This window comes from Aythya ferina (genome assembly GCF_964211825.1).
Source record: "Aythya ferina genome assembly, chromosome: 9".
NCBI classification, from domain to species: Eukaryota; Metazoa; Chordata; class Aves; order Anseriformes; family Anatidae; genus Aythya; species Aythya ferina.
In genome coordinates this window covers 10,571,066-10,598,569 of record NC_140305.1, presented here as the reverse complement: position 1 = coordinate 10,598,569, position 27,504 = coordinate 10,571,066, and the positions used below count along the sequence as shown (strand labels likewise).

Below are 27,504 nucleotides of genomic sequence, written 5' to 3'. Positions count from 1 at the left end.
GATCTGGATAGGCTGCACCGATGGGCTGAGGTCAACTGCATGAAGTTCAACAAGGCCAAGTGCCGGGTCCTGCACCTGGGGCGCAATAACCCCAAGCAGAGCTACAGGCTGGGAGAGGAGTGGTTGGAGAGCTGCCAGGCAGAGAAGGACCTGGGAGTGATGGTGGATAGTCGGCTGAATATGAGCCAGCAGTGTGCTCAGGTGGCCAAGAAGGCCAACGGCATCCTGGCTTGTATCAGGAACAGTGTGACCAGCAGGGCTAGGGAGGTGATCGTCCCCCTGTACTCAGCTCTGGTGAGGCCGCACCTCGAGTACTGTGTTCAGTTTTGGGCCCCTCGCTACACGAAGGACATCGAGGTGCTTGAGCGGGTCCACAGAAGGGCGACGAAGCTGGTGAGGGGCCTGGAGAACAAGTCCTACGAGGAGCGGCTGAGGGAGCTGGGCTTGTTCAGCCTGGAGAAGAGGAGGCTCAGGGGCGACCTTATCGCTCTCTATAGGTACCTCAAGGGAGGCTGTAGCGAGGTGGGGGTTGGCCTGTTCTCCCACGTGCCTGGTGACAGGACGAGGGGGAATGGGTTTAAGTTGAGCCAGGGGAGTTTTAGGCTAGATGTTAGGAAGAACTTCTTTACTGAAAGGGTTGTGAGGCATTGGAACGGGCTGCCCAGGGAAGTGGTGGAGTCACCATCCCTGGAAGTCTTCAAAAGACGTTTAGATGTAGAGCTTAGGGATATGGTTTAGTGGGGACTGCTAGCGTTAGGTCAGAGGTTGGACTCGATGATCTTGAGGTCTCTTCCAACCTAGAAATTCTGTGATTCTGTGATTCTGTGATTCTGTAAGTGTCTACTAAGTGTCTTCTATTTGGTCAGTTAAGTTGATTTTTTTCTGAGGCTCTGGCTATCCTGGAAGATGATTGTCCCAAAGGGCTTTCTTGGCACTAAATGTGTATCTTTGTAAATCAGTGAGAGAAGAGTTATGTCCCCAGATAGATATTCTGTTAATGGAGTGACTTCGCAGTCCTCTACAAAACACTCCACTGTCACCTTGCTTTCTGATCTTTCCTATGGACTCTAGAAAGAAAGACATATTAGTCTTGGAATACTAGTTATTGTTTGGCAGTGGCATCATAACCCTGCAAAACTTGGTTTGTATGGGAGCCCTGTTCCAACAGGAGCAAAATGTTTGATAAAAATCTAATTGAAATTGGAAAGTTAAAATACAATGGTTCTCCTTATCAGGAATACTTTGAGCGGTAGTAAATCAAGAACTGCTTGCAATGTCGCTATTTTGAGCGATGGTGGAAGGATTTTTTAAACATTCTTCTCATGACGTTGTACCAGAATGTCACACTTCTTTTCTGCATTGATCTGAATGCACTGAGATGAGCAGATGTTACAGGTTAATCCATAAAATTGTCCTCACTTGGGTGGCTAGGTACTGCTGTGATGGAAAGACGGCTTACAGTGTTAACCTCTTCTGAGGCATGAGCAGGTGGAAATGTTCAAAATAATTTCTGCCAAGAACCTGGGAATGTCTAAGTTAACATGGAAGTTCCTGCCCTCAGACTTGTAGCTCAGTCTCCAGACGTCTTCCTCTGATCTGTCAGTGTGTATGGAGATACAATACAGATCCAGAATCTCAGCTGGTGGAGTGCTTTGGTATGCTTTTGCTTTGTGTTCTGTGAAGGTGCAGGACGTGATAAACTTCGCACAAAGCAGAGAAATCAGCAGGGCTCGCAAGACTTCCAGGTACAGTGGTATTGGTAGACTTCCAGTGAAGAACACAACTGCATGCTCTTTTAGCTTCAGTAGGTTCTGTATTGTGCAGAGATACATCTCTGATTTCTTACACTGTAATACCCAGTTTTAATGTTCCTCCATCTGAATAGCATTATTGGCATCAGAACAGTGCACGTATGAACTGCAATATTCATTAACTGTAGAAACAATCTCTAACTTCTAAACTACGTGAAACATCAGTGAAATAAAAGTCTTGTTATAAACTGAAAAAGTAGTAAGGAAAAGACTGAAAAGGTCCCTTCTGAAGAGCATTTCTTTGAGAAGGAATGGAAAGGTTGTATGCAAATCAGATTTTAATAAGACAGTACAATACGTAACTGAAAACAGAGCTCTTACAGTCCCATAGTACCAAAAAAGAGATAACGCAAGCAATGCCTCTTTCCAAAAATACCAGCAGTTTCCATCATACATAGGGGTAAAAAAGAAAACTGCTAATGGTAATATCTGGAAAACATTTACGTAAGTCTATTTTTCTACAAAGCCAATAACATGATTTCTTCTTATATGGTCTCTTGCAAGGTGTCATCACTAGCTATTTCCATCTCTAGGAGCTTACAGTTCTTTCTCTGTGTTCACATTTCATGCTATTCCTACTAACATGCTGTGCAGGAAGAATTGCATTGCATAGCTCTGATGTGCGGCTGGAACTTCCTGAATCTCTGCATTTTTCAGGCTTTCCCCATCATACCCTGCAACTGAGGCAACAAAGAAATCTTTCTGGTCACATTGTGTAGAGAGCAGGTGATATTTGGGGGTAGGGGAGGAAATACACTGCCCTGTGGAAGCCAGGTTGTTTCATGAGCCCCAGCGCTGCACGGTTCTGTACACATTTCAGTGATCTTATTGACATCTCAGAATTTATCCTTGGGAATACTGCTGTGTAGTGGGAGGAAAATGCGATGCTGTTAGCAAACTGATAATTGAAAGTAATAAAAGCCTTAAGCAAATGCATAAAACTCTTCCCAATCATGGTATTTATGGCCCCAAACTGTTATAGAGATATTTATAGGTTCAGTGGAAATACAAAACATATGGTATCTTTATCCGGAAATATTCTTTCAATTATACCCTGCATGGTTCTCATAAACATCCCTCTTTCATCTAAAAATTCTCCAGTACATTAGGTAAGAAACATCATTCCGTTTTGCAGGGGAATGTGGTAAACAAACATCTTGTTCTAACAGATGTTGAAGTGTTTTACAGATTTCAATCAGCAGAAAGAATATTCTGTAACTTTTGGCTCTGGTACTGCAGCTGCTAGGCCACACATCTTGTATCTTGCTTTTATATTTGATAGGTTGGAGATTTTGTGGGATCAGCATTTTTCCTGTTTTTCATCTGTTAAAGAATAAGGGTCTTAATCCGTTTTCATTGCAATGTACTGAAACTCCTGCTTTGCAAATGGAGCAGGATCATACCTTAATGCATCATTTAATATATCTGTAGAAGAAATTTTTGGGATCAACTTCTCCAGCTCTTGCTAGTCTCTGGAAATAGTGCTTATGGGAACTGGATTGGTTTTCTTGTAATGCTTTGTTACAAAACAGCCCAGTGTTATCTTGGCAAGTGTCTTTCATAATCTGCGAAGGATTGATCTCAGGTTAGTAGAAAAGAAGGTACTCCAGGAAGATCTGAGAATCAAATCAAAAGGCAATGTTATGCTTCATCTTGGCTTTGAGAGGAGTGTGCTTCTGGCCAGTGCGGCTGTTATTTCAGCCTCTCTAGAAAGGAGAGGATGAGCATTGTCTTGGATCTAGCACATGTTTAGGGATCTTGTCCAACGTTTTTGCTGATATGGTTGTTTTGAGGTGCAGTTCATAGACCCTGTGCTAGTCTTCTGCATGGGTAGACCTGGGATTTTTATAACTTTTTAAAACACCCTCATGGATCTTGCAAGAGCCTACCCTGTCAAGGTACTATGCCTGCAAGAGTTCCCTGGAGGTCAGTTTGCCTCTGTACCTATCTTGATTCTTGCAGGAGCTGAGCTGTAGTGCAGTACGTGCTGGACTTGAGCTGTTCAGTGGAAGCTTTAATGTTATGTCTGTACACTGGAAGAGGCATTTTTGCTGAGGCCCTTCAGCATGATGCTCTTCACTGCCTTCCAGATACTGCCATTTCTTAAGAGAAGATACTTCCAAGCCTCGCTTGCCATGACGGCGGTTTGGTTAAATTAGCATGTCTTAAATCACCTCTTCTGTGCAAAAATGAACCTGGTGGAATTTTTTCTCGTCTCCAAACTGTACTGATTGCAGTTACTTAGTCTTGGGCATGAGTGTTGCAATCTCCACTACGTATTCATCTCTGCTTAAGAAAGTCTGTAGAAGGCTCATGGTATGGCTAGAAAATAGAGCTAGTAAAATGGCTAGTAAAATATAATATATACCTTTGGTATATGCACCAAGTTTTTGAGCCCTTTTGTCAAATTTCCATTCACTGATTTTTCTACAACTTTTCCACTTTGTAAATTCTGCCAATCTCCTATCCGTTAGTTTGTCTTGCAATAGTCACTGATTGTCTCTTATTCCAGCTTCTGTGAGCTGTCTTCCTGTGAAATTCTTCAAGTGTTCCTGTTGCCTACAATGGCTACAGAGTTAGTGACATTCACAAGGTCACTTTTTTTTCAGAGCTCCTCTCCATCAGTTTATTGTATTGTGCCAAAGAGCTGTTGTGCATATAGACAGGGTCTCTGGGTTTTATTTTCAAAACTGCATCCTGCTGTGAATTGTTACCCTGCTTTAAAATACAGCTCTTTTTATCTTACTGTTTTCTGGGTTCGTGTAAGGAGGGTAGAAGCAACTGTTACATCTTACAGGCATGTCTTTAAGGCTAGGTTTTGAGTGCAGATCTCTTGCTCCTCACATTCAAGATGAATATTCAGAATCTTTTGCTGTGGTAATTCTGCTTGTCTATTCAGAATGCAAACCACAGAAACAATGTAATTGGAGAGGAAAATATGTTCTCTTAAAGTCTGGGAACACTAGAGGAGCTAATTTTCCTGATTTTCTCTGACACACGTATTGCTGATCACTGGGTATAAATTATTCAGATGTTAAAAAAATCACAGTTGTAAATATGAAAGGAGTTTGTAGCAGTAATCACAACAAACCAATGTTACTAAATTACTGAAACAAATTATTTACGTCATTTTTTTTTTTCCTGTTTGACCTTTAAACTGTAGCTTATGCTTCTCAGTTTAGAGTGCTGTGGTAGGACTGGAAGCCACGTTGATTGTGGCTGAGGGTTCTCTCTGGCTCAGGATGCCCCATTAACCTAACGTGAACAGTTTTCCAAATCTTCCATTCTCCAAATGTGAACGGTGTTTTCAAAGCATTCAGAGTTTTGGGAAAGGTAACAATTAAATGCACTAAGTCACACAGTCAAAACACCCAGAATAGCAAGGGAGGTATCCTTGGGATTATAAATTGACCTAAGGTACAGACAGGTGACAAGCATGTGGCAGGCTGGGATTTGGGACCGATGTGGTTGGGAGAAATAATCTGTACAATGCTGTAAAGCACTTTCAGTCCTCTGTTTGCCTGCTCTGCACTGTGGGCTATACAGAAGAATCTGGAGTGTGCAATGAGATGGAAATGGTGATAGAAGAGCTCTGTTTCTGAGCAGGAGGACTGAGGGTCCTTGTAAATGTCTTGGGATGCACTTAGGAGTTCATAATGCATAAGGTAAAACTAAAGTTTTCTTCTAGTCATTTGTTGGGAAGAAACATCTTCGCAACAGGTGAGAGCCATCTTTCCTCATTCATACTTACCTAGGCCCTGCTACGAAGTAGTCAAGCAGCATGTGATTTGATTTTATCTTGGGGCGAAAAAGACCCTGAGAGAGTTTCGTGGAGCTGATGTTAACAGATGCTTCAGCACTTCTCATTTTTGTATAAATTAGGGCAATAGGAAAATGGATAAAGGTTTTATTGCTCACATTTTGCTGTTGCTGTTTTTTGGTGTAAAATTTTTATACTACTAGTCTAGGCATCTGACTTCTCACAGGCTTTGCAACAAGCTGATGATACCTGGAAAGGCCTGGTTGGATTCTCTTTCCAGGTTTGGTTAAAGTAGCCTAATTTTGGGAGATAAGTTATTCCATGTGAATGAAACACTACCGGGAAGCCTAAAACTTCTGAGCTTTTTGTTGCCTTATCTGTGGTTTACATTACTGTGCTGGATAGGTTCTTACCTCCATTTGGAGAAAGCAAAAGCTCTGTACATGGAGAAACTGGGGGAACAACACTAGGCATCCAAATGACAACCTGTTCTGTTAGAGAACTTCTTGTGTTCATTGAAAACTGGGAGACCTTTGTTGTTGCGTCCTGGCATGAGTGGTTATCTCAATTCAACTGCTGTTTCTTCTAGAGCTGTTGCAGAACCAGTTTCTGGAAAGAAGAATAAAGTATATTAAGGTGCCAATGTTTGAAAAATATGCTGTAATTTTCAATAGCTACAGACTGTTGTTGCTGGGTAAGTGACAGCTTCTCTGCTGCACAAGAAGGCATCTGCTGCTCCAGTTCACATCTGTGGAAGTTGATAGACAAACGTTGCCCTGAATCTCAAGCAGCATGCAATCCTTGTTAGAAAAACAAAACCTTCAAATCTCTTGTTCTTGACAGTTTTCACTAATTTGTTCCTAAAGTGCAAGCACACAATATCTTGCCTCAGAATCCCATGGTGTGCTTTGGTCAATTGAAGTGAATAATTTGGCTATCCTGTGGGTGCATGGCATCTGTCCTTGGCTGTGGAACTAAGCACTTAACAAGGTTGCGAGAGCAAATCCTTCCTTGCTCTAATTCCACTGCCTTTAGTGGTATTGCACCGAGTATTGATTTGGCCTGTTTTAATCTCAGAGCAGAACTCTTGCCAAAATTGAGGATAAGCACGACAACCATTACATTGATTTATCAAAGTGAAAGGGGAGTTGCATTATGAATTTTGGAATTCAATATAGTGCATAAATGGCATTTCCATCAGCAAAAATTGAGAAAGTTGATTTATGACAGATAACTCCAATAATTTCTGAATTTCCATATTAATAGGAAACTGGTACTTCCATTTGTACTATTATCCCCACATGTGCCATCATCTTATAAATATGGAAATACGGTAATTATCTGTAGAACTACTCTATTTTTGGATTGTACCATAGAACTTAATAAATGGAGTTATTTTTCATACTATCCTTTTTTTGCTAAATTTTTATTGAGTCTGGTGTACTGCACTGAAAGAAACTCTGTTTAAGCCATGTTTGATAGCCTAACTAAAACTAGATGCCTACAAACTAGTTCTTTTTCTTTTAGCCAAAAGCATAGAACCAAACCCTAACATGAGATTCTACTGATTTGTTACCTTCATTGTTTTGAGTTTAAGGGAAATGTGCTCAATAGGAGCTCGCAAGATGTATTGTTCATTGAAAATGAATTAATGTAAATGGTATTGACAGTAAATAAAACTAAGGCTGAAACTAGACCTCAGCATCATTTTATGGAGTTGATAAGGTGAATATTAACACCTTCATCGATGATACTTCTATGTGCTAATGGCACTTTAGGACTGTAGTAATGCAAGGCATATGTGAGGACTAAAATTGGAAATGGAGCACGTTAGTTCTTGGTGGATAGTACAGTATCTTGAAGTGGTGCTGAATGAAAACTGTGCTGCCGTGGGTTTGGTTACACATGTAGTCCATCTAACCACATTTCTTTTAAACTGCGTGTCCTAACATGTGAGTCCTCCTGGAGAACTGGGAGCACTAGCCCGGGGATGCTCAGCTGTTTTACATTGCCATACGTGTATGTCTCCTTTGAGTCATTTGTTACTGCTGATGCAATAGAGCAGGATGTAAGTTATGGGTATGGGACATAACTCATCAAAAGCCTACTTCCCATTCCCTAGTACAAACTGCTTCACAGCAGGTATCTGTTGATGGGGCTTGCAGTATGTTCACCCCATGATGTTCTTCTGAACCCAGTCAGCCAGTGAAAATTTGACCACGTGAAAATTGCTCTTAGTTCTGTGAAGGTGCCTACGTGTTATGAATTGTGGTTCTCTGTCTTAATTTGTATATACCTAAGGGCTTTCATGTTGCAATTAAAACTTAATCCCAGATCTTTCTGATGCCTTTTCTAAGTGTAATGTTCACTTCAGGGGAAATGAATTTTAGAGGGAAGCACCATTTACCAGGACAAGACTTTTTCATTGGGAGCAAAATATATTGCAAAAACTTGGCTTTGAGTGGTGCTTCCTGGCCTTTCTATGGTCTGAGGTTAATCATTAAAACACTGACTTTTGTGAGTGAAAATAGTTTCAGTCAATGTTGTGAAGATCTTCAGGATTTCTCACTGTTCTTTCTACGCTACCCGTAAGCCATATGCATTGTTTTTTGTCCTGTGTAGTTGGAAAAATCACACTCTCTGAGCTGTGAATATTTTTGTGGGTTGAAGACACTTGTAACGTCAAGGGCTGAAAGTATGCTCAATTATAGCACTAGCCACTCTGATCAGCAAAGTGATTTCATCAGACTTCAGAAAACAAACGATGTTTGATTTAGCTGAGTAAAAGTGATATTTCAGAACTGGCTTCAGCAATATTTCTCTGGCTTACCAGTTGGTCTGCAAGAGATGAAATGGAGTAAAGAGTCTACCATAGTTGAAATTGGATGCAGGCACCTTGAAGCATATCTTGAATGTGCTTCTGTTGCATACAGAAATATAAAGTTAGAAGATTTTTTAAAGGCTTCTCTGACCTTCCAGTTAAAATGTTAACTCAGTCTTGGGCACTAAAATCAAATACTATGATGCAGTGATGCTTACAAAATTTTGTTGGATTTGAGTAGCTGCAGCTGATGTCCTGTTAGGTTTTTAAGGAATCTGTTTTCCTTTGAAGCTCAGCCACACAGCTATCGGTTAATGTTGCCTATTGGCCTGAATAATAGGCCATGGAAGATGCTTTTCATCCTGTTCAACTGTCTTTTAATCAGGCTCAGGACACTTTCTCTCAGGAGCTGAATACACAGGGAATTTATTCTGAGTATTAGCATCCCCGACCAGGATGTTGATTTCCTTCTTGGACTTCTTTTGAGGATGTCTCTAAGTTGTTAGTGCATATCAAGTTACTTAAAAAGGGCTGAGTGAAGGTAGTAGAGCTTGGTTTAGACCTAGCTAAGAGCTTTTTCAAGGCTTCTGCTGGCAGTGGTTAAGATGTCTTACGCTGAGGAAAAGGAACAGTTGGTAATTACCTGACAGCTTGAGTTTTCGCTTTAACTGTAGTGGAATTCACATATTGCTCCTTTTCTTTGAGAATTACAAAATGTAGCTGTTTGGAAGGATGCAGGAAGGACTAAAGCAGCACTCTCAAGTCTCTTCCAAACTGGAATAATAAACTACTATTCAAAAGGATCTACCCCAGGCTTTTTGGCAGTACTTCCCATTTTCTGAAGGTAACTTTTAAGCTGGTTCAGTTTAAACGGCTTCAGTTCACGGACCATGTAGTTCTGGCTTCCCTAAAGCTGGATGACCTTTCAACACATGAGTCTGGGACTCCAGGGACAAGTCTGTGTGGCTGGACTTCAGAGGATGAGGCATGTCAGTAGCTCTGTACTAAAGGTGGTGTTGCTGTGGTGCTCTTGGTGGTAGTCATCTTATGCAAAATGGGCTTGGGTCTCCGCAGGGTGTTGTATGGAGTCACAAGGGGGGCCAGGAAGGCTAGCGTTTGGGGATTTGTTGGAGAAAGTGGAAGGTGAAGGACAACAGTTAGTTAGGTATGCTGTTTCAGCACCTTAGTTGATAGAAATCATCCTTCTGTGCAGAATTAATTAGAATTAAGCCTTCTTGTGACAGCTGTGAGAATCGTGTCTGGTATAATTTTGGTTGATTTTAATCTTCAATTCAAATTAAAGGAAATATACAATTCCTAGAAACCAGGACTCTTTATTGCCAGTGATTCCATACATATATATATATATTTTTGTTTGGTGCCAAAGACCTAGAAGAGATTCAAGTAGGATTTAGGCAATTTAACTGAACAGTGTTCTCCTGCTTTCTTTAGTTGTAGCCTTGCTGTTGATGTAAAGCTTTCTGCTCTTGTCCTCCAATCTCTGGATTTGTTGGCTACTGCTAATTAGACCTATAAGGAATAAAATAAACAGACCTCAAATTAACAGTGGGCTATTCCTGTGGAGCCATCCAAACCATTTACAGTATTGATCAGTTTAAGTCCTGTGAATTCTTTAAGTCGGTCAATGATGTGATCTGAAAAGTTAGATTATGACAGTGAACCCCTGCTATGCTACCTTTTAATTTATAATACAGGGCTTCAAAATAGACTTTGGTCAGTGTGGGTTTTCTTGTTTTGTGTTTAAGACTGAAGTAAAAAGTCATCTTTTTGAAAAAAATGTTTCCTGTGGGGATACATTACATCAAGTCAGTAGAATTAGAAATAATGCTTCAAATTTCAATTCAATAATCTGGGCATCTGGAGCTGTAAAAGCTTTTTACGCATCATATGGCTCTGGGAAGATAAAGAGAACTTGTATTTGTATGGTATTGTAGTGCTGTTACCTCACCTGACTTGGAAGTGATTAGTTTAGGGGCACGCTCCTGTTACGTGAATGACAAATTGGAGAGGAAAGCCATGGATGGAAGACACACAAACTAGGACTTGTGGATTCTGATGGCTGCAGCCCTGGGAAAGAAGAGGGAGAGTATCTTGTGCAGTGTATGAGCTGTTCGAGAAGGAGAAGAGTGGTGGTGCACCAAGGGCAGCATGCCAATATTTTTTTCATAAACTGAGACGTCCTGCAGAGACACATCAGCGTGTGTAGGGCAACTTTCAAGTCCAACTGTATAAAATGGAGAGCAGCATGTATAAACAAACCTATTACAAGTTATAATGAGCTATTGACACTAAAAATAGAGCACTTATTTTACTGCTGCTGGCTGGTGCTTAGCCAAATTTGGAAGACAGAATAGACATTTCTAATTGGTAAAGTGAATGCTGTGCTCTTTTTAGATATCTGAAACACTGCATGCACTTTTTACTTGAAAACTGGCTTTTGTGGAATCTTAGTTTAGTTTTCAGGGGAAATGCTGGTATGATTTTGCAATTAACAGAGGGTCTGTAAATAGCACACATCACAGTCTGTGAAACATACACTTGATGTTATTGCTGGCCACACTTATTCTTCACTTTTCACTTTTACATTTCTCCACGTAGCCTACCTCTTTCTGAGGCAAAAACAGTATCTACCTGATTTATGTGGACTTTACTCCCATTTTTTTTCATTTTCTGGGTGCTGAAATGACACACTGACTGCTCAGACCATCCCCAGGGTCTGCTGGAATAGGAGTTGCAACAGACTCTTAACTTTTTTCCATCACCTACAAGGGCTTATGCTACCAAGAATCAGTTGAATGAATCTTTAGAGGCCAGCACCAATTTACTTCAGCTATGACAAAAATCATGTTACTTTGGTGCTGTTTCCCTTTCCTTCCCCAACATCCGTGGTTTTACTGATATTTTCATGTTCCTGGTATTGCATTAAAGTATGTCCAATTAGCCATTATAAGTCCGGTCAGGGTACTGAACTATCAGACTTAGAGATTCACAAATAACATAATACACCCTCACTCTAGTCACGTTCCATGAACTACCACAGCCACACTTAGAGTTTGGTCATGTTCAGTGAGAACTATCACGGCTAGACTTAATGAGTAGTGCAGTTTATTACAGCACCAGGTACACAGGTTCTTTGGATTGCCAGTGATAAATTCACTGCCTGCAAAGCACATTCAAATACCAAAAGTATGAGTAACACTGCCTGGCTATAAATGTGTTAAAAGGTATAAAGAGACACTATGGAGATTTCTAAGTTTCCTGGGGGGCACTTGGCAGAACCAAGTGGTCACATCTTACCCCATATCATCCCGGGCAGGGGGCAGGAAGAGAGGCTCAGCCTGTCGACTGATCCCAGAAGTCAGAAGGTTTCCTTCATGATGGCATCTTCCCTAACATCCCCTCTCTCTTAAGCCCATTTCTGTTATTTTCCATCTATTAGGTGGAGCTTGAGTGACTCTAGTCAGGCATATCTTGGTTACGACTGGTAAAAAGTTTTCTCGTCTTCGTTTAAAGGTGTAAGCTTTGAGAAATTCAGAGTGCGTGCTCGATGAGGGGTGGTCGCACATAGGGGATGGGTAGCTTTTGGGATGGAGGTGTGTTTTGGTATTATAATGAGCAGAAATTCACCAGAGTACAGCGTTTTGTCAGAAACACGACAGGCCGTTGGCTCGGGGTAGCAAATGTGCAGCTTGCTGGGCTCTGTGCACAGGAACAGTCAAGTCCCCATCTTGTCCCAGAGCCTGGCCGCGGTGCCCCCGCTCCGCTCCACACTGCGTGCTGCTCCGCTCCCAGTCAGCGCACCAAGTTCCCCCGGTGTGGTCAGCAGCTAAGGTTGGAGGCCCAGGGAACTTCTATGGAATGGAGCTACGCTCCGCTCTAGAAGCTTCTTCAATGTTGTGTACCTTTTCTTAAAAATGTGAATATCAGTTTAATTTACAAGTTACCTCAGGCAATTATTCCACACCTGGATAGCTTCTGGTCCTGTCTGTTGTCCCTCATCTCAGTCCTCATTCAAGCCCTGCTGAGATTGCGGCTAGTCGTGCCATCAAGGAATTGAGTCCCTGTGGCATTAAAGATGCTGTGCTTTGTTCTGCTTTTTAATACTTCCTGTGACTATGGCTGTTGGCAACTGCAGGTCATGGTCAGGGCGGTACCTTCTGCTTCTCAGTACTTGTGTATGGCAGCAGCTATGAGATACAGTTTGATAGCAGCAGCACGAGGATGCCTAGTGCTGTCTGAGCTAGCTCAGGCTTAGAAGTGACTCAGGCATCAGCTTCAAACCACAGAAGTGACAAGACAGGTGGCTCAGTGGGTATCACAGCTGTTACTGTGATCTGTTGCTTTCACAGTGAGAAAGGATGTTTCACAAAGTTTCTGCTATTCAATTATCCTGTTTTCACAGGTATTCTCATTTGAAACAAATAACTGATATATCCAAACAGCTAAATCAGCCCATAACGCATATTCCCACACTTTTTTTTCCTGCTTTAACTAAAGTTGGTCCCAAGAATTACAGAAAATGTCTATAAAGTCCTACTAAGACTACGATTTCATAGTAATAGTGTGTTTCAGTTCTTGTGAGCACCTTTCATTGATTTTTTATTTTTTATTAAATAAAAAAAAAAAAGCCCCTACAAAAAATCTTGAGTGGAACACTGCAAAAAATGCTGTCAGGACCCACTGGTTTGTTTGGTCTTGCGGAGAGCAGGCATGGTGACGTGAGGTAGAACAACACCATTTAATTCAGTCTCACCTGTCATCATCATCAGTGCATATAGGAAGCCTTTCATAAACAAAGTCTTCCTTGAAAAAAATTATTCTTCTGGCTTTTCGAGGGATAACTATGAGATAGTGTTTGGAGACTGCCTTATTGTGACAGCCGTTGTCAATGGTCATAGGAAAACTGAAAGAACAAATATATTTTGAAAGAGCTTGTATTATCTGCCTCCTATGAAAAGATTTGAATGTTGCTTTTTGTGCTTAGCTTTCTAAGGTGAAATTTTCTTTCTTTTCCCTTGAGGAAAAAGAAGGCCAAATCAGCAGAATAGTCAACACAGAACTGCATGCATGTCTTTGCCACTTTGCATTTGATGATGTAACTCCCAGTTTGACTGATAAATGAATCCCACCAACGATCTCCTCTTTCTTAGCTCCAGTATTTAGCATTAAGCTATATCACCAGTTCTGGGTGCCCTTATATTGCTTATGCTGAGAGCACTTGATAGCACAATTTCTAGGCATGAAATGCCAGGTATTTCTCTACCTTTTTCCCGAGGCTTCTGCCATCTTAGAGAAATGTCAGTTCAGTAATACCTTCTGCTAGCTCCTATCTGTGCATCTGCAGTGGGCCATTATATGATTGTTTCCCATGATATCCTTCCTAGTGACATTTTACATGCATACTATTTTCCCCAAATGACTTTCCTGCATGCTAAATTTCATGGTAGAATGAATCTCAGCAGCTGAAGTGGTACATTAAGCTGGGAAAGTGGTGTGTCATAAGGAAAATGCTTTTAGGCACACTCCTCACAGATGATTTTAGCTGGTGTTATGACTAGGCATTGCTACCTTTCTGTTCACAATTTCCAGAATGCATGTCTTTTGGTTTTGCAGTCCTTAAAACACATAGGAAAGAGACAGTAAGTCTGCATGGGTAATCTCATGAAAGCCTCCTTTGCAATTAAGTGTAAACTATGATTCATTCCATTGCCAGGATATTATGCCACTTTGATAAACGTTCATTTTATTATTGGAAGTCCCGATTCCCTTGTTAAAAATTTCTATTAAATCAGAATGTGCAGAAGCTTCCAAAATCCACATTGCTTCTGCTATGTCACTTTTATTCTTATGCAATGTAAATAGACAAATAAGTTATCCCATTGTGTTAGCCTAGGGCTGTAAAACATGCCCTTGAAACCAAAACCAAAACACAGCGTAATTAAAAATCTCCTAGCAAGGCAGTCCTGTGGCACACCTGTTCCTGGCAGTGTGAAGCAAGGAATTGACCATGGGGCTAAAGGGCTATTAAGAGGCTGAGGACACCTTTAGCAAGCTGCCCGTAGGTGTAATACGGTCCTGTCCTGTGAGCTGGGCTTAGCTCACAATGAGGTGGTGTAGGAGACAGAAAGCTGAGCAGGACGCTGTCAGCCATAACCTTGAGACAGGGCTGAAGTGCTTCAGGCTGAAAAGCTTGTCCTAAGGCTTTCTACACCTTGCCCACCCTAAGGAGAAAGAGGTAGTTCAATGTGATTGTGCTTCTCATCTGGAGCAGACACTTTGCTGATGTTCTGTTCTTCACTTGAGGTGATCTGCAGGACAGTCCTGGTGCTCATACAAAACACTCCAGAGAAAGCTGGAGTAGTTTCATGCAGCAGCGTGTCAGATAGCCCCTTCGACCTGCCCTCGGGGCAACCACTGGCCCTCTGGACAAACCACGTACGAATCAGAGCAGTAATAGAACATCTGCAAGGCAGAGTTAACTCCGGACTTATTTCAAGATTTAAGCAATGTGTGGTCTTCATCATTACAGGGCAGTGCCAGACAGGGAGGCAACTTCAATCCCTGGAAGCATTTATGGTTGCATTATTGAAATGTGACAGTATGTTTGTTAAGAACTTAGGTGTCCTCGCTGGGTCTAATGTGCTTGGTGTCAAACTTCCGGTGCCAATGCTTGCAAGAGCAGGATCAACTCACTGCACGTGAGGGTACTGCCCTGGTGTCACCTTTCTGCCCTGCTAGCAGCACACGGGGTCTGCACCGTGCCTGACTGAAGCACATCAGGCACAGATACCAGTCTTGTTTTGAGAGTATATAAGTGTTTTTCAGCTGGTAACTGAATAGAGGGGTTCAGACCTATGAAGATGATGAAGTCCAACTGCCTGACCACTTCAGGGCTAACCAAAAGTTACAGTATTTTATTGAGGGCACCAACCACCTCTCTGAGAAGCCTGTCCCAGTTTCTGGCCACCCTCACAGTGCAGGGATTTCCCTCAGTGTCCAGCCTGAGCCTCCCCTGGTGCAGCTCTGGGCCCTTCTATGTGTCTGCCCATGGGCAACCTAGGAGCAGAGCCCGGTGCCAGCCTCTGCTTCCCCTCCTCAGGGGGCTGCAGGGAGCGGTGAGTCCACCCGTCGGCCTCCTCTCCTGCATCCTGGACAGCCTTGGGGGCCTCAGCCTCTCCTCACAGGATGTCCCCCCTCTTATACCACATTTTGGCCTTCCTCTGGAGACCTTCAAGAACCTTAACGTCCTTTTTATGTCATGGAGCACACAATGTTCAAGGAGAGGCTGCACCAGCACAACATAGAGTGGGAGAATCACCTCTTTGGACTGGGCAGCTGCTCTGTGTTTAATGCTCCCCGAGATGCAGCGAAAATCCTCGGTCCATGTTGAATGATATATCATTTTTCTGGAGGCAATGACCAGTTTCTAATTTTTACCAAACAGTTCCCAATAGTTGGCAAATCTGTTTTTGGAAAAGTAAATATTCTCTGAGGTCTTTTATTTTTGTAATCCTTAGATGGACACATTCAATTTTTTCCTCTGGAATTGATATTCCCACATTAAGTTTAATTTTTGCATAATACTAGAGCAATTGGGGAATTTCAAGTGAATGGTTTGAGCAGATGCTCTGAATCTCAATACTGTTTTAGAAAGCTTTGATAATTCTTTTATTCAGGTTATTAAGATCTTGTCCATCTGTACAGAACTCTATAGAGAACAGTTCTGTGCAGGTATTGGTATTTAAAATCTCTAAGTTTGAAAATGAAAAGCAAAAGATTTGCAGTATGCTTTGAAAGAGATGTTCCCAGTTGTAGGAGAACCTATTACCTTGCACCTGGAAGCATGTGAGCAGCCACTTGGGGTTCTTTAAATTATTTTTCCATCAAATGAACTTCTTTTGTTCTGAAGACTTGACTAAAACAAAAGATCATAAAATATCCTAAAAATTTAAAAATAAAAATAAATTTTAAAAATCTGCTTAAAGCACCTTTGTTGGCACAACTCTAAAAACAGCAATTAAAATTAGTGTAAAATGCTGGGGAAAAGCCGCAGACTTGTTGCTCATGACCAAGCCTTAATTCATCTCTTCCTGTATCGAACAGGTGGGACCTTTCCTAGATTGATGTTTCTATTCTAAATGTTATGGAATTATTAAGCAACATTTCAAAGTACGCTGAATTTATGACCATTATTTTCTAATGAATTCTGGTAGAACTGACAACTTTAATCAATTGTACCTTTCAGAAGTATAAATAGGAGGAAGAAATAAATAAATAATGCTTTGGAGACAAGGCAGTGCGACATTTGGAAATGAAGCCTGAAATGTCCAGCTGATCCTGCATTAATGAAATAAGTGTCAAGTCTGTAACCCTGGCTAGAATGTCAGGGAACCCAGTGTTGGTGTGGAGAGATTGTCTCAGAGATTTCTTTTAATCTTCTAAGCTGGCAAAGTCTGAAAGATTAAAATGCACTGGATCTATCAGACTTGCCACCGCTAGTTCAGGCTAGTTATTAATGTGCTATGTGGACAGCAATACTTTATTAATTGTATCGCTGGCCAGTGATCAATGTGACAAGCTTGGCAAAGAGCACAGTTATTCATCAGAGAGTTGTCAGGAAGTAATTGCCCTCATATGCATTAGAATAAGCTAGTGTGAGATGCAGAATGGATCTGCTGTTATCATTTTTAGGTGCAGGTCTGCTGGTGTTATCAAAATTACAATCTGCGAAGATACCAGTAAATAAATAAAGTGGGAAAAAATCATTTTATTTGATGCAATCATGCCACTACTAAGTAAGACAAAGGGGTGTATTTTAGTGTAGTTTAGTAAAGGTGTTTTTAAAGTGTTTTTTGTTTGTTTATTTGTTTGTTTTGTTTTGTGTTTTTTTTTTTTTTTTTTTTTTTTCCCCAATGTATTTTCTGTATACAGTGTTTGTTATCATTGACACTTTTGTTTGGGCACACACATGGTTTGCAACTCTTTCCTTATAAAGAAGAGTGGTACAGTTAAGACTTTTTTCTTTTTTTTTTTTTCTTTTTTTTTCTTTAAAATGTATAATGGCATAGCTGCTGTATTACATGCAGAATATATCTGAGATCTGCCCTGACACTCTTTCACCTTTTGTGGAAAGCACATCAGTAATAAATACCAATGCTTTTCTCTCTTCAGAGGTGAAGACTTGACACTCTTTTCAGTGAAGACTGCTATTTTAAGAATTGTGATAAGCACAGAGGGAGTAACAAAGTGAAGGTTAAATTTGTAATTGCTGTCCCATTCCCTGCTCTACTTGACAGTATTAAACTTTCTCACATGATACATCTTCCCCATCATCCTAAACAACCTAATACTTTAGCAGTGCTGCTAACACGAACAATCCAACTGCTGTTGGCTGGATGCAGTGTTGCTTTTGTGTGTGCAAGTGGTTATTGTTGGCTCTACTGAGAATGGCTGGTATTTGGCACCGCCAGGTTTGAGGGTGAAGGAATTGTGTGGCCTTCAAAGGGAACTGAATACAGCCAAACACAGTAGTACTGTGTGCTTAATTTAATACCTTAGTGAAGTCTGCTATCAGCTCGGTACCCTGTACTGGCCTGGAACCTAACTGCAGGTATAGAAGCCTAATCACAAGTGATCTGGCTTGAGTAATTTGGGGTAAGTCTCATTTTAGAATCACAGAATAATTAAGGTTGGAAAAGACTTCCCAGATCCTCAGGTCCAACCGTCCCCCAACCCACCGGTATCACCACTAGACCTAAGTACCACATCCAACCTTTGCTTAAACACCCGGAGGGGTGGTCTTCCCTTGTGAACGCCTTGCTCGGTCTTAAAGCTTTTCATTTCATTTTGTACTGATTTTATCCTCAACTGGAGCCAGGCTTTAAATTTCACTTTACCTCTTTTCCCCTTTGCTTTTACTCTGTTCACATTGTTTTTATGCACTTTTGGAAAACAAACAAGCAAAAAACATGGAGCAGCAAGTCTGTAGAGAACCTTTTCTAGGAGATAACATCAGAATACAGTTGAGGTAAATTCCTAATGTAACGGTGATTTATTTATCATGTTCCTGAACAGTGATGAATTGGGCTGATTCCCCAGGATTGTCAATCTAACACTTCAGACTACTCAAATCACTATAAGTAGTAGTGGATTGAGGTCAGAAATGGGCAGAACTCTGGGATAAGGGAGGATTTCATTGAAAATAAAGCACTTTGGTAGGAAATGAAGAGCAAAGGGACAAGTTAGTATCTAGGTTATTACAAGGATAGCTGGCAGTGCATATACCTTAGATTTGTTAATGACAGTCCCATAGCCTGTGTGATAATGAGACTTGTTTAGAATCCATTTCCTTGCCATTCAGTGGCATCATAGTTAATGATCTCATTTGGAAATTCTGCTTCTGCCTTGCTCGTCAAAATGATCTGTAAACATAAAGGAAAATGCTGATAGCAGAGACTACTTTATCACACTCCTCATATATGCTACTAAGATAAGAGAATTAAAATACTGTTGAAGTAGGTATGAGACTTTTTGTCCAATTTCAAACCTACACAAACAGGCAAGGGTGAGAAATGTGGTACGACTATAAACATCATTAGCTTGATCAGCTTAAAAAACGAGCAGTGAATGCCAAGTGGGAGGAAGGGGAAGTCAGTAGTGGAGCACACTGAAGCTGCAAGTGAAGGCCTGTCTCAGCTGTTCCTGTGATGTCTAGTGGGATGAGGCCCTGGGATGGAAACTCACATATGCTTCACAAGATGCGTGCATCTTTGCTGAACCTGATACAAGGCAGCCAGCTATGTATTAGTGACTTGCAGTTTGACAAAACTCTGTATCCATGGGGGTGGTGATTGCCAAGAATGAGTATCCTGAATGGGAAAAAACAAACAAACAAACAAAACATTTGCAAAGATGAAAGCATAAAACTAATAAAGCCTCATCTTGGCTTCCTCAGCACTATTACGATAGCACTCTGGCCACAGAGTCATTGCAAAGCACTTGCTGCATCCTGTAGCAGGACGGTGAACAACACACACACACAAAAAAACAACCTCCCTTGCAAATTCTCTGAAAAACTGCAAATCAGTTTTCCTAGTCACTCATCCAAATACAACTTAGTTTAGCCAATTTCATGTTTCTGGTGTTTGAACACGTTGCCTCAATGCCTGAAAAAATTGTTGATAATGCTTCTGCTTATAGTTTGCTTCAATAAGTGTCAGAACGGCTGCTGTAGCTGCTCTCTTCCCTTGATTCCTGTCTTTTTTTTTTTTCCTACCAGTTTGTAATACTCTGGCCAGCGTTTGTGGTGCCCGTAGAACCCAGTGTGGTTAGTTTTAAAAACAGTATTCCAGTGCTCGGAATTTGGACAGTGGCTTACTTGTATTGCTTATTTTCTGTAGATTATATTTTGTTTTTATTCTCTTTTCTGTTGGGTTAAATTGGAGCTTTTGACACCTGAAAAACGGAGAGACCAGAAAGAAGAGAATAGTTTTAAGGAAGAAGCATGGTGCCTAAGATCCTGATGGTTAGGAAGGTAAAGCTTTCACATTAACTGCTGCTGTCCTTTGTTCTACCGTTTCACTGCATCAGTGGGAGCTTTTCATAGCCTGCAGATGCAGGCGGACACTGTCATGTTGCTTTCTGGTTTTGTATTTTTCAAAGAGGCATGGCTGGTTTACGTGTATGTATGTTGTACAAGGATACATTAGGGTTGTATTCAAGATGTTTTATTGATGTTACAAAACCTTGTGCCAAATACTGAAGTTAGACAACCTGAAAATAAGGAGATTTCTAACATTTCTCTGACAGTTACTTCATGGCTGTAGTTTCTGCATTGGAAGCCTCCTTTTCAGTCACCCCATTAGCTGTAGGAGGTGCAAGGCAAAATTCACATCTGATGTTATGCAGAAGGTTACATTAAATCTGTCATTCCTTTGCTCTGTTGACCCATAGCATAGGCGTTCTTTAACTAAAGGTTATGGATTTTAATGATAAGCTTAGATTCTGCAACACATAGCTTTAGAAACCATGCTGTTAAAGCCTTGAATACACACATGGAAACTGCTCTATTTTTTTTATTTTTTTTTTTTCCTCTCAGGGTACTTGTGCCTTTCCCTATGTCCTGACATGGAAAATGTAAATTCTTTAGACGCTCTTCTCTATATGAAAGTCAGGTATTTGATAACATGCCCTTTTTATACTGTACCCCAGCCAAACATAAGCAGAAATGCAAAAATAGCTCAATGGCAATCTAAGATGCAATGCTTAAAGGAATTTAAACATCCAAATGAAAGGGGGAAAAAAAGTTTTTTGTGGGAGAGCTGAAGCCCTGAAAATGACAGCAATGTTTGGATTCTTTCTGTTACCCATAGGTTTCAGATAGTTCAGTTTTCAGCATTGTGCCTGATGATTCCAGTGCTTGACAATAGGTGACTTTTAAGCCCAACTGCACAATGCAAGCGTTTGTTATGATTTTGCTATTATTGCTGCTCCATCAGTATGCAGAAATACTTCGGTATGCTGCCTGACCAACACAGGGTTCAGGTTCAGCTGAGGGACTTCTGTGTGATCCATCCCTCAGCAGGAGAGCACAACAGAAGGGGAAAGTTTCTGTGGTGCCAGAATTAATGTGCTTCAGGTAAGATGCTAACCAAATTGCTGAGTGTCTCAGTTACAAAGGACAGATTCTGACCTGTTAATATGGTGTGACTTAGTGCAGTTATTGTAAACTTAAATTGCTACAAAAATCTGAGTCAATTCTGTTAACCTGTGTGTGCTCTAGAGTATGTGCAGTAGATACTTCTAGATCAGGATCTGCTCAGCCGGGTGGACCCAATTAGCAGCTTGTCAGTTACAGTTCAGACCTCTCCCCTTCCAGTCTACCTCAAATGCATTTCTCAGGCTGTAAACTTGCAGTGTCACCCTCCGGGGTGATACCCATCATCCAGATTGTGGTGTGACTGTCCATGCTGTTTCAGTCTGGCATTCCTTCTTTTATTGTCTCCTCATGAACTTCATCTGTTGCCACCAAGAATTTCAGGGTTGGGGACAGGCAAAGTGTGGATTCATTCTGCCTCTATAGTGTTGTATGCACATATGTATTATACACATACGTGCATATATATGCACATGCACTCACAAAAGAAAGAGCTTTTGACTGTCTCATACAGCAAACTTTGTTTCCCTCTTGGAATATTTCTTTCTGTTTTGCATTGTCACAGTACATAGGCATAGCAACAGATCAGGAGCTGTCTGTGCTGGATATAGAACAGGAATTCAGTGTGTTTGGTGTTTAGTCCAAGTGAGAACATGTATGCAGTAACAAGTATAAACCCTTGTTAGGAGGGCAGAAGTATGCCAGGGAGGAACAAGATGATCCTGGATAGAAAAGAGAGAGGTGTTTCTGTACCATCCTTGTGACCAAACCACTTTCTTCTTAAAAGTCTTGTTTAATCCATACGTAGTCCAACTTGATGTCATTAAGTCATGCATATATTAGTGTCACACTGAGAAGAGCAGTTTCTTTTAGAAATATTCAAATTACCTATCATAGACAATTAATACAAAAGTATTCTTAGGGCTGCCTTTCCTCTAAGGAGGATGAGGATTTTTCTGTTGTGAAAAATATCTCTTACTTTTTTTAAGCTTTGCTTTATTAAAGAGCTCTTGTGGTCAGGATCACACCATTAAAAAGCTAGAAGCTGATGGCAATGACATCTCATGTGTAGTAGACTTTGCAACAAATTACAGTGACTGCTGAGGCTATCTAAGTTGTTGGAAAAGTGGATTTCATTGTCCATTCTGAAACTATTTCCAGGATCAAATAGATCATGCTCTTTATAACTCCGGTTCAATTCTGCTGCAGTAAATCTGGTGGGAAACCAGCACAGCAAGGAGAAAACAGCACTGATGTTTTATAGTGTCGACATTATGCTATGTGTCATCGTCAAATTAAAGTACTGGGCTGAAAGGTTTTCTCGTCATAACGATTTGTGACTATCTGGAGATCCAATATGTGTTTTAAAAACTTCTTAACCGGTGGTTAGGGACAGTGCGTGTGCGTGCATGCATGTGTTGGGTTGGTTTCTTTACAGCCTCTGGTTCACCAGCTTGTTGGCATTTCTTCCTGCACAGGTTAGCAGAGGAGGTTGCTTCTGTTCAGCGCGAGCTCTGCTGTGCTGCTACCTCCAGTTACAGAAATGTTGAAATGACAGCTGTGGGCGGAGTGAGCATTAAGCACAAACATGAACCTCTTGTTCAGACTAATCCTTTCAGTCTTACAGTTCTTGGTGCTCCTAACAGCCCTTACTGCACTCGGTTCTCAGTGTGTGCTCATATCCGTGCATGAAGTTTGCACAGATTGTTTAGTTCTGGTGTAAGTGACTTCTGGAGAATATAAGGAAGGCAATGGACAGATGGGATTTTTATGCCTTATGCTGTTTCTCGAATATATCATTTATAACAAAGGCGCTTGTGTAATGCTCTGTGGTAAAGGGCATTGCTCTGTGTAAGTTGTGTGTGATTGCATGTAAGTACACTGGTGAAGTTTTACATTGGAAAGGTGAATTCTTTCAGACAGATCAGAGAAGCCTGAAAGAAAACCTTTTTTCTGACCTGGCTTCTTCTTTTTCCAGTTCTGTTACTCCTGGCTCGTTATGCCGGCTTTAGTGTCTGGCTTTACGTGTGGTACTCGTGATGCACATACTAGGTCTAAGGAGCTTTTGCTCTACCAGAATTCTTAGTGGCAAGGTCATGTCAGGAGCTCACGTTCAGCCTAGTGTGTGCCAGGACCCCCAGGTCCCTTTCTGCAGGCTGTTTTGCAGTTAGGTGGCCCTCAGCACATTTTGGGGCACAGACTCGTTCTTTAGTAATTTATCGTTGTCCTAAGCCTTCCCCTTTGTGCGGAAAAGGGGTCTGAACCATAGCCATCTTCTTTGTTGGATTCAGATATTGCTGTACCTGACCAGGACTGTTGTTTTCAGGTGATACCCCAGGGTTACCTGTGACTTGCACGGGCTTCAGAGCAGAGAACGGAGTGGCTCCAGCTTCCGTGTGGGTGGCCCTCTCCCTTCGTCAGCCCCACTCATAGCTGAGGTACACTGAGGTAACCTGCCTGCCCTGCAGCACCACCCCCGGGACCTTCCTTACTCAGGGTGCTGCTCAGATGTTTGAGCCTCAGCCTGGTGACTGCCCTGAAGGGGGGTGAGGCTGGGTAAGTGGAGCTGAAGGGGCTCAGCAGGAGATTCAGGGGTGGGCAGTGAACTCCTGACAGACAGCTTGGAGCTGTGGAGTGTTTTGTCAACATAAGGGCATGGATCTGGTGATAGCATTTGCTTTTCCTTTTTTACTCTTTTTTGGGCACAATCACTGCAAAGGCCATGCTTATTTTACAGCATATTTGTATTTTTGTTTGGGTGAAGTGCATTTTATTTTCATGTTTATGCCCTAGGGACTTTACCAACTGGTCTAATAGTTGAAAATATACTCAGTTGCTCTTCAGAATATTTACTCAGATGTTTTTCTTTCTTTGTAAGTAATGATAAATGCTCAAATTGGATCACTTGAAAATTAAAAAAGTGGAGAGAAAAAAAAGGGGTGGGGGTATGCTGGTGTACATCTTCACCGTGTTTTTGTGTTGGAATGGATTACCCCATAAGTTTTAGCCCTGAATTGTTTCAAAAAATATGTATTTGTGTATATTGGCAAAACATTTCCTGAGGATTCTGTAGCGAATTATGTCTCAGGAGATTTGATTTGTTTCCTTGGCTCTGTTCTAGAACCTCAGCCGTGGACACATCCTGGTTTATTTATACTCATGTTCCTCTCCTGTGAAAAGGATAATTGCATATTTCTGAGAAACTTTTTTTTTTTTTTTTTTTCTTTAGGCAGTAAACTTTTGAGAGGGGAATTTCGAACTATGAATTCGTATGGCACTTAGTGTCTTAATGCTGTGCACTCTTTGGATTCTGCCTTGAACTAAATTTTGAAAAAGACGATTTCAGACTTCAGTCTAAAACTTCCACACTTCTGGTAAAGTGATGCTGTGGGAAAGAGGAAATCAGACAAGTAGGGGGAAAAAATCTCCCTGGATTATTAAAATAAAGGTGGTATTTAATATCAACCATGTTACTACTTGAAAAAAAAAAAGTGTAGGGAGGATTCTTTGAAGGAAAAGAATACAAAAAACATAATTTATGGTATTTTTTGGGAAAAAAATGTGTAACTCCACTGAAATCTTAGTCCTAATATCCAACATTTGAACACTGGATTTTTAAATACCCTTGGGACCCGGTTATCGAGTCCATTTTTCATCCACCAGTTCTTCCAATGTACTTCTTGTGAATGTTTTAATTGCTCACAAAGAAGGTGCCTTACATCAGCAGGAATTGAGCTTGGAATGAGGGAAAGATGTTGATTTGAAATGATTTAGCAAGATAGTATTTTAATGTTGTTCATCTGGCGGTTTAAATGAAGATGTACTGCTGATGAAGTGCTCATCATCAATGTTTCTCAAGAAGGAATTGCTTGGGCAGCAAGTTGAGGTAGATCTCTGCCTTCGCTTCATGAAACCCTCTGTCAAACCTGGAAGGAAGTTATTGGCTTCCTGCAGATCAGCTGATGACATTTGCCACGTTAGGGGAGAATAATTTTGTTTAAAAGAAACCTCTAGTGGAAGAGGAGGGTAGGAGCAGATTAGTAGCTCCTGATGTAACATACAACAATAAGTTTTAAATGGAGGGCTGTACTGCAATTACAGTGGGAGGAGGGAAGATTAATGCATCTCTCTAGTATGTTCATGAAAAATTATCTGCATTGTTGTGTATTACAAGTCATAAAAGACATGAATCAAATTTGGATTTACTTTAAATATAATTTCGAGCTTGTTTCCAACAAGTTAATTTAGAAAATTGTGCCATGGTGCAGGACCTTGTTCTGCTGTAATTTTGGAGTGTTTCTTTTTAAACTAGTGTGCTTCTTGCTGGTACTGCAACCCATGAAGAATGGACTTTTTATTTGAAGATGTGGAGACTTTCACTGGCAGAAAACGGAGTAACTTCATGGCAGGGTAACTCAGTGCCTTTAAGTTTAGGTAAAACAGTTGATTGATCTAAAACTGATGTTGATCAGACCTGACTCTTGCAAAGGCTTAGCATGGTTGAGATGCAGCACCAGGTCAACAAAACTGTGTCTGTCCAAAGCACAACTGAAGGTGATAGGATTAAGTGAACAGCTACTCTGTTTCCAGGGCAATCAAGTCGGTAATTAAGTTCAGTAGTCTCAGTTCTTTCACATAGTCCCTCAGTGTTAGAATTTGGTATTCAGCTTGCCAGTTTGTGGATTGTTTCGATTGTTACTCAGCTGTGTGCCAGCTGGACTTAATTGCACCTGAAGGCCTTTAATTTGAAGATTATTTGGAACCTTGATCATAATGCAGGTGACCTCCTGTTATCTCTGCACTTCAGGAAGTGATTCTTTAATGGTACATTTGCACTAAGGAGCATGGCAGGCAGTCGTCCACAGTGTTTTGTAGGTTCTACTAGTGAGTGAAGACCAGCACCTCCCTTCCAATTACATTTTACTCATCTAGAAACTAGCAGCAGCTAATGTTCCTGTGTGGTTTTGTACAACTGATACTTCGCTATGGCATCAAAATGAATTGTGGGCTGGTGTTGAAGATGAGCTAGAAGAGCTGCAGTGAGATTAGTGGTGTTTTCCTGGTTATCCACATCTGAACATCCAGTGTCAGACCAGGAGCTGAGTGGGGATGTGCTTTAAAGCAGTCTATGAACAGAAGACTCCTAAGTCTTTCTAGAACACCAGCTTGGCTGCTTACTGTTTTTAGATCTCTACCCTTGATCTAACATGAAGTCATAGCCTCCATTCTGTTGAATGGAATTAAGCTTAAAAACTTTTTTTTAAAACTCTATTTAAAGCTTTTAAATGTTTTAAATAGGTAAAGGCACATTTCTTTTAAGACCAAAATCTATTATAAAGACACTTTTAAAAGATAGGTATTAGAAACTTTTGAAAATACTGTTTACCCCATAAACTTATTTTCACACAATATTACATCAAATTTATAGCAAGGCAATTCAACACACAGAGTGCTGCTCTGTGTTAGGCACTGGAAAGCCTGGATGTAATTCATCTCTTAGTTACACCTCTTCTAAACTCTACCACTATTTCTCACCTTTAGAAATTAAATTAAAATTACCAGCTGTTGGAATTATTATTATTATTGTTATTATGCTCAGTACAAAATGCTAGAGGGCGGAGAGAAAAATGCAAAGTTATGTGGGATTATTGGCAAGAAATGCATTTATGAAGAAGTGTTCCCATTGTTATCCTGGCATGTGCATTTAAGAGGCTGCGTGGAACTATTTTGAACCATAGCACATGAGACTGGCCCCGTAACTGGGGTGGCCATACTATTTACTGTTACTTCTGGTGTTGTCATTCATGGAATTACTTTGCAACTGATAGATTCCAGGTGTTGGTTCAGAGTCAAGCTGGGGTGCAATTCACATCCAGTATTTCCCAGTGTCTCTGCTAGTGTAGTTAAGGATGAATTTTCAGTGTGAGATGCTATCCCCATAGCTTGCAATACTGTTAATGGGAACTTTACAATTAAATCCCACAGCCAACCTGGCACTGAACTAATTCAAATTTGTGAATAATTTGACCTATGTTTTTTTTTTTTAGGCAGCTACCTCAAGTATGAAGCATGCTCCAAACTTCAAAGCAATAAGGTTTGGGGAGAGAATCTTCTTTTATGCAACTGATCCAGACATAATAAATTAAACAGCCTTTGGGGAATACACTGCTTATATTTTAAGACTATTCCAGTTACAAGATTAAGTTTTGAAAAGGCTTTGTGTATTCAGTGCAAGATGAATATTCAGAGATTAATTTGGAAGTTCCAGTCAATGGGCTCTCTGCCTGAAACCTCTAACATACTTTTTTAAACCACCAAAAAAAAAAAAAAGTTGACTTCTGAATCAAATCTAGTTCTGTCACCTGCTTACTTTGAGCCTTTGAATTGGCCTGTCAGTACCTCTAGAAAGCTACCAAAAAGTTGCTGTTGGACCCAC

General features: G+C 40.9%; 1 protein-coding gene across 16 annotated transcripts in view; it reads left to right on the top strand.

Moving 5' to 3' along the window:
• The window catches only part of OTOS (otospiralin), a 455,029-nt gene that overhangs the window by 56,139 nt on the left and 371,386 nt on the right, over nucleotides 1-27,504 (top strand). Inside the window, exon 4 of one of the 16 annotated variants that reach the window (XR_014696065.1) lies at nucleotides 27,120-27,369. The exons of the other annotated variants lie outside the window; for them this stretch is intronic. The gene's annotated coding sequence lies outside the window, so the exon portion shown is untranslated. Of the gene's footprint in view, nucleotides 1-27,119; nucleotides 27,370-27,504 lie in introns of those variants that run through there. 16 annotated transcript variants of the gene reach the window in all.